The sequence below is a fragment of the Mauremys mutica genome, unplaced genomic scaffold (assembly GCF_020497125.1).
Source record: "Mauremys mutica isolate MM-2020 ecotype Southern unplaced genomic scaffold, ASM2049712v1 001169F_np12_obj, whole genome shotgun sequence".
NCBI classification, from domain to species: Eukaryota; Metazoa; Chordata; order Testudines; family Geoemydidae; genus Mauremys; species Mauremys mutica.
The window spans coordinates 14623-21933 of NW_025423131.1; positions in this window are offsets into that span (position 1 = coordinate 14623).

Below are 7311 nucleotides of genomic sequence, written 5' to 3' on the forward strand. Positions count from 1 at the left end.
AGCAGATTGGCTGGCGGAGAGGAGCGGATAGCAGGGTGGTTGGCGGAAGGAGCGGATAGCAGGGTGGTTGGCGGACATGAGCGGATAGCAGGGTGGCTGGCGGACAGGAGCGGATAGCAGGGTGGCTGTAGGACAGGAGCGGATTGCGGGGTGGCGGGCGTAGAGGAGCGCATAGCAGGGTGGCTGGCGAAGAGGAGCTGATAGCGGATTGGCTGACACAGGAGTGGATAGGAGATTGGCTGGCACAGAGGAGTGGATAGCAGATTGGCTGGCGGAGAGGAGCGGATAACAGGGTGGCTGGCGGAGAGGAGCGGATAGCAGATTGGCTGACGGAGAGGAGCGGATAGAAGATTGGCTGACGGAGAGGAGAGGATAGCAGGCTGGCTGACGGAGAGGAGAGGATAGCAGGCTGGCTGACGGAGAGGAGAGGATAGCAGGCTGGCTGACGGAGAGGAGAGGATAGCAGGGTGGCTGTCGAAGAGGAGCGGATAGCAGGGTGGCTGGTGGACAGGAGCGGATAGAGGGGTGGCTAGCGGACAGGAGCGGATAGCAGATTGTCTGGCGGACAGGAGCGGATAGCAGATTGGCTGGCGGAGCGGAGCGGATAGCAAGGTGGCTGGCGGAGATTAGCGGATAGCAGATTGGCTGTCACAGTAGCAGATAGCAGATTGGCTGGCGGACAGGATCGGATAGCAGATTAGCTGGCGGACAGCAGCGGATAGTAGATTGGCTGACAGAGAGGAGCGGATAGCAGACTGGCTGGCGGAGACGAGCGGATAGCAGGGTGGCTGGCGGAGAGGAGCGGATAGCAGATTGGCTGACACAGGAGCGGATAGCTGATTGGCTGACACAGGAGCGGATAGCAGATTGGCTGGCGGAGAGGACAGGGTAGCAGGGTGGCTGGAAAAGAGGAGCGGATAGCAGATTCTCTGACGGATAGGAGCTTATAGCAGATTGGCTGGCAAAGATGAGCGGATTGCAGATTGGCTGACACAGGAGCGGATAGCAGATTGGCTGGCCGACAGCAGCGGATAGCAGATTGGCTGCCGGAGACCAGCAGATAGCAGATTGGCTGGCGAAGAGGAGCGGATAGCAGGGTGGTTGTCGGAGAGGAGCGGATAGCAGGGTGGTTGGAGAGAGGAGCAGATAGCAGACTGGCTGTCACAGTAGCAGATAGCAGATTGGCTGACGGACAGGAGCGGATAGCAGATTGGCTGGCGGACAGGAGCGGATAGCAGATTGCCTGACACAGGAGCGGATAGTAGATTAGATGGCAGAGAGGAGTGGATAGCAGATTGGCTGACACAGGAGTGGATAGCAGATTGGCTGGCGGAGAGGAGGGGATAGCAGATTGGATGACACAGGAGCAGATAGAAGATTGGCTGGCGGAGAGGAGCGGACAGCAGTGTGGATGGCGGAGAGGAGCGGAGAGCAGGGTGGCTGGCACAGAGGAGCAGATAGCAGGGTGGCTGACTCACGAGCGGATAGCAGAGTGGCTTTGGGAGAGTAGCGGATAGCAGGGTGGCTGGCAGAGAGGAGCGGATACCAGGGTGGCTGGTAGAAAGGAGCGGATAGCAGGGTGGATGGCAGAGAGGAGCGGGTATCGGATTTGCTGGCAAAGAGGAGCAGATAGCGGATTGGCTGACACAGGAGCGGATAGTAGATTGGCTGGTGGAGAGGAGTGGATAGCAGATTGGCTGACACAGGAGTGGATAGCAGATTGGCTGGCGGAGAGGAGGGGATAGCAGATTGGCTGCCGGAGACCAGCAGATAGCAGATTGGCTGGCGAAGAGGAGCGGATAGCAGGGTGGTTGGCGGAGAGGAGCAGATAGCAGACTGGCTGTCACAGTAGCAGATAGCAGATTGGCTGGCGGACAGGAGCGGATAGCAGATTGGCTGGCGGACAGGAGCGGATTGCAGATTGCCTGACACAGGAGCGGATTGTAGATTGGCTGGCGGAGAGGAGTGAATAGCAGATTGGCTGACACAGGAGTGGATAGCAGATTGGCTGGCGGAGAGGAGGGGATAGCAGATTGGCTGACACAGGAGCAGATAGCAGATTGGCTGGCGGAGAGGATCGGAGAGCAGTGTGGATGGCGGAGAAGAGCGGAGAGCAGATTGGCTGTCATAGAAGAGAGGACACCAGATTGGCTGGCGGAGAGGAGCGGACAGCAGATTGGCTGGCGGAGAGGAGCGGATAGCAGATTGGCTGGCGGAGAGTAGCGGATAGCAGATTGCCTGCAAAGAGGAGTTGATAGCAGATTGGCTGACAAAGGAACGGATAGCAGATTGGCTGGCGGAGAGGAGCGGATAGCAGGGTGGTTGGCGGAGAGGAGCGGATAGCAGATTGTCTGACACAGGAGGAGATAGCAGATTGGCTGGCGGATCGGAGCGGATAGCAGGGTGGCTGGAGGACAGGAGCGGATAGAGGAGTGGCTTGCGGACAGGAGCGTATAGTAGATCGGCTGGCGGACAGGAGCGTATAGAGGGGTGGCTGGTGGACAGGAGCGGATAGCAGATTGGCTGGCGGACAGGAGCGGATAGCGGATTGGCTGCCGCAGAGCAGCGGATAGCAGATTGGCTGGCGGAGAGGACAGGATAGCAGGGTGGCTGGAAAAGAGGAGCGGATAGCAGATAATCTGATGGATAGGAGCATATAGCAGATTGGCTGGCGAAGAGGAGCGGATAGCAGGGTGGTTGGCGGAAAGGAGCAGATATCAGATTGGCTGGCGGAGTGGAGCAGATAGCAGGGGGGCTGGCCGAGAGGAGCGGAAAGCAGATTGGTTGTCACAGTAGCAGATATCAGATTGGCTGGCGGACAGGATCGGATAGCAGATTGGCTGGCGGACAGGAGCGGATAGCAGATTGCCTGACACAGGAGCGGATAGTAGATTGGCTGTCGGAGAGGAGCGGATAGCAGATTAGCTAACACAGGAGTGGTTAGCAGATTGGCTGGCGGAGAGGAGCGGATAGCAGATTGGCTGACACAGGAGCAGATAGCAGATTGGCTGGCGGAGAGGAGCGGACAGCAGTGTGGTTGGCGGAGAGGAGCGGAGAGCAGATTAGCTGTCGTAGAGGAGGGGACAGCAGATTGGCTGTCGGAGAGGAGCGGACAGCAGATTGGCTTGCGGAGAGGAGCGGATAGCAGATTGGCTGGCGGGGAGGAGCGGATAGCAGGGTGGCTGGCGGAGAGGAGCGGATAGCAGATTGGCTGACACAGGAGCAGATAGCAGATTGGCTGGCGGAGAGGAGCGGATAGCAGGGTGGTTGGCGTTGAGGAGCGGATAGCAGGGGGGTTGGTGGATATGAGCGGATAGCAGTGTGGCCGGCGGACAGGAGCGGATAGCAGGGTTGCTGGAGGACAGGAGCGGATAGCGGAGTGGCTGGCGGACAGGAGCGGATAGCAGATCGGCTGGCGGACAGAGGCGGATAGAGGGGTGGCTGGTGGACAGGAGCGGATAGCAGATTGGCTGGCGGACAGGAGCGGATAGCAGATTGGCTGCCGGAGAGCAGCGGATAGCAGGCAGGTTGCCGGAGAGGAGCGGATAGCAGGGTGGCTGGCGCAGAGGAGCGGATAGCAGGGTGGCTGGCGGACAGGAGCGGATAGCGGGGTGGCTGGCGGATAGGAGCGGATAGCTGATTGTCTGACACAGGAGGAGATAGCAGATTGGCTGGCGGAGAGGAGCGGATAGCAGTGTGGCTGGCGGACAGGAGCGGATAGCAGGGTGGCTGGAGGACAGGAGCGGATAGTAGATCATCTGGCGGACAGGAGCGGATAGAGGGGTGGCTGGTGGACAGGAGCGGATAGCAGATTGGCTGGCGGACAGGAGCGGATAGCTGATTGGCTGCCGGAGAGCAGCAGATAGCAGATTGGCTGGCGGAGAGGACAGGATAGCAGGGTGGCTGGAAAAGAGGAGCGGATAGCAGATAGTCTGATGGATAGGAGTATATAGCAGATTGGCTGGCGAAGAGGAGCGGATAGCAGGGTGGTTGGCGGAAAGGAGCAGATATCAGATTGGCTGGCGGAGTGGAGCAGATAGCAGGGTGGCTGGCCGAGAGGAGCGGATAGCAGATTGGTTGTCACAGTAGCAGATATCAGATTGGCTGGCGGACAGGATCGGATAGCACATTGGCTGGCGGACAGGAGCGGATAGCAGATTGCCTGACACAGGAGCGGATAGTAGATTGGCTGTTGGAGAGGAGCGGATAGCAGATTAGCTAACACAGGAGTGGTTAGCAGATTGGCTGGCGGAGAGGAGCGGATAGGAGATTGGCTGACACAGGAGCAGATAGCAGATTGGCTGGCGGAGAGGAGCGGACAGCAGTGTGGTTGGCGGAGAGGAGCGGAGAGCAGATTAGCTGTCGTAGAGGAGGGGACAGCAGATTGGCTGTCGGAGAGGAGCGGACAGCAGATTGGCTTCCGGAGAGGAGAGGATAGCAGATTGGCTGGCGGAGAGGAGGGGATAGCAGATTGGCTGGCAAAGAGGAGTTGATAGCAGATTGGCTGACACAGGAACGGATAGCAGATTGGCTGGCGGGGAGGAGCGGATAGCAGGGTGGCTGGCGGAGAGGAGCGGATAGCAGATTGGCTGACACAGGAGCAGATAGCAGATTGGCTGGAGGAGAGGAGCGGATAGCAGGGTGGTTGGCGGAGAGGAACGGATAGCAGGGTTGCTGGAGGACAGGAGCGGATAGCGGAGTGGCTGGCGGACAGGAGTGGATAGCAGATCGGCAGGCGGAAAGAGGTGGATAGAGGGGTGGCTGGTGGACAGGAGCGGATAGCAGATTGGCTGGCGGAAGGAGCGGATAGCAGATTGGCTGCCGGAGAGCAGCGGATAGCAGGCAGGTTGCCGGAGAGGAGCGAATAGCAGGGTGGCTGGCGCAGAGGAGCGGATAGCAGTGTGGCTGGCGGACAGGAGCGGATAGCGGGGTGGCTGGCGGATAGGAGCGGATAGCTGATTGGCTGGCGAAGAGGAGAGGATAGCAGGGTGGTTGGCGGAGAGGAGCGGATAGCAGGGTGGCAGGCGCAGAGGAGCGGATAGCAGGGTGGCTGGCGCAGAGGAGCGGATAGCACGGTGGCTGGCGAAGAGGAGCGGATAGCAGGGTGGTTGGCGGAGAGGAGCGGATAGCAGGGTGGTTGGCGGAGAGGAGCGGATAGCAGATTGGCTAGCAGAGCGGAGCGGATAGCAGGGTTGCTGTTGGAGAGGAGGGGATAGCACATTGGCTGTCACAGTAGCAGATAGCAGATTGGCTGGCGGACAGGATCGGATAGCAGATTGGCTGGCGGACAGGAGCGGATAGCAGATTGCCTGACACAGGAGCGGATAGTTGATTGGCTTGCGGAGAGGAGCGGATAGCAGATTGGCTGGCGGAGACAAGCGGATAGCAGGGTGGCTGGCGGAGAGGAGCGGATAGCAGATTGGCTTACACAATAGCGGATAGCCGATTGGCTGACATAGGAGCAAATAGCAGATTGGCTGGCGGAGAGGACAGGATAGCAGGGTGCCTGGAAAAGAGGAGTGGATAGCAGATTGGCTGGCCGACAGGAGTGGATAGCAGATTGGCTGCCGGAGACCAGCAGATAGCAGATTGGCTGGCGAAGAGTAGCGGATAGCAGGGTGGTTGGCGGAGAGGAGCGGATTGCAGGGTGGTTGGCGGATAGGAGCGGATAGGATATTGGCTGGCGGAGCGGAGCGGATAGCAGGGTGCCTGGCGGAGAGGAGCGGATAGCAGATTGGCTGTCACAGTCGCAGATAGCAGATTGGCTGGCGGACAGGATCGGATAGCAGATTGCCTGACACAGGAGCGGATAGTAGATTGGCTGGCGGAGAGGAGCGGATAGCATATTGGCTTGCGGAGCGAGCGGATAAAAGGGTGGCTGGCGGAGAAGAGCGGATAGCAGATTGGCTGACACAGGAGTGGATAGCCGATTGGCTGACACAGGAGCGGATAGCAGATTGGCTGGCAGAGAGGACAGGATAGCAGGGTGACTGGAAAAGAGGAGCAGATAGCAGATTGGCTGACGGATAGGAGCTTATAGCAGATTGGCTGGCAAAGATGAGCGGATAGCAGATTGGCTGACACAGGAGCGGATAGCAGATTGGCTGCCGGAGACCAGCAGATAGCAGATTGGCTGGCGAAGAGGAGCGGATAGCAGGGTGGTTGGCAGAGAGGAGCGGATAACTGGGTGGTTGGCGGAGAGGAGCGGATCGCAGATTGGCTGGCGGAGTGGAGCGGATAGCAGGGTGGCTGGCGGAGAGGAGCGGATAGCAGATTGGCTGACACAGGAGCGGATAACAGATTTGCTGGCGGAGAGGACAGGATAGCAGGGTAGCTGGAAAAGAGGAGCAGATAGCAGATTGGCTTACAGATAGGAGTTTATAGCAGATTGGCTGGCAAAGATGAGCGGATAGCAGATTGGCTGACACAGGAGCGGATAGAAGATTGGCTGGCCGACAGGAGCGGATAGCAGATTGGCTGCCGGAGACCAGCAGATAGCAGATTGCCTGGAGAAGAGGAGCGGATAGCAGGGTGGTTGGCGGAGAAGAGCAGATAGCAGGGTGGTTGGCGGAGAGGAGCGGATAGCAGATTGCCTGGCGGAGTGGAGCGGATAGCAGGGTGGCTGGCGGAGAGGAGCGGATAGCAGATTGGCTGTCACAGTAGCAGATTGCGGATTGGCTGGCGGACAGCATCGGATAGCAGATTGGCTGGCGGAGAGGAGCGGATAGCAGATTGGCTGACACAGGAGCCAATAGCAGGGTGGCTGACACAGCAGCGGATAGCAGGGTGGCTTGCGGAGAGGAGCGGATAGCAGATTGGCTGACGGAGAGGAACGGATAGCAGGGTGGTTGGCGAAGATGAGCGGATAGCAGGGTGGCTCGCGCAGATGAGCGAATTGCAGGGTGGCTGGCTGAGAGGAGCAGATAGCAGGGTGGCTGGCGGAGAGGAGCGGATAGCAGGGTGGCTGACACAGGAGCGGATAGCAGATTGGCTGGTGGAGAGGAGCGGATAGCAGGGTGGCTGACACAGGAGCGGATAGTAGATTGGCTGGTGGAGAGGAGCGGATAGCAGGGTGGCTGGTGGAGAGGAGCGGATAGCAGGGTGGTTGTCAGAAAGGAGCGGATAGCAGATTGGCTGGTGGAGAGGAGCGGAGAGCGGATTGGCTGACACAGGAGCGGATAGCAGATTGGCTGACGGAGACGAGCGGATAGCACATTGGCTAGCGGAGAGGAGCGGATAGCTGGATGGCTGGCGGAGAGGAGCGGATAGCAGATTGGCTGGTGGAGAAGAGCGGATAGCAGGGTGGTTGGC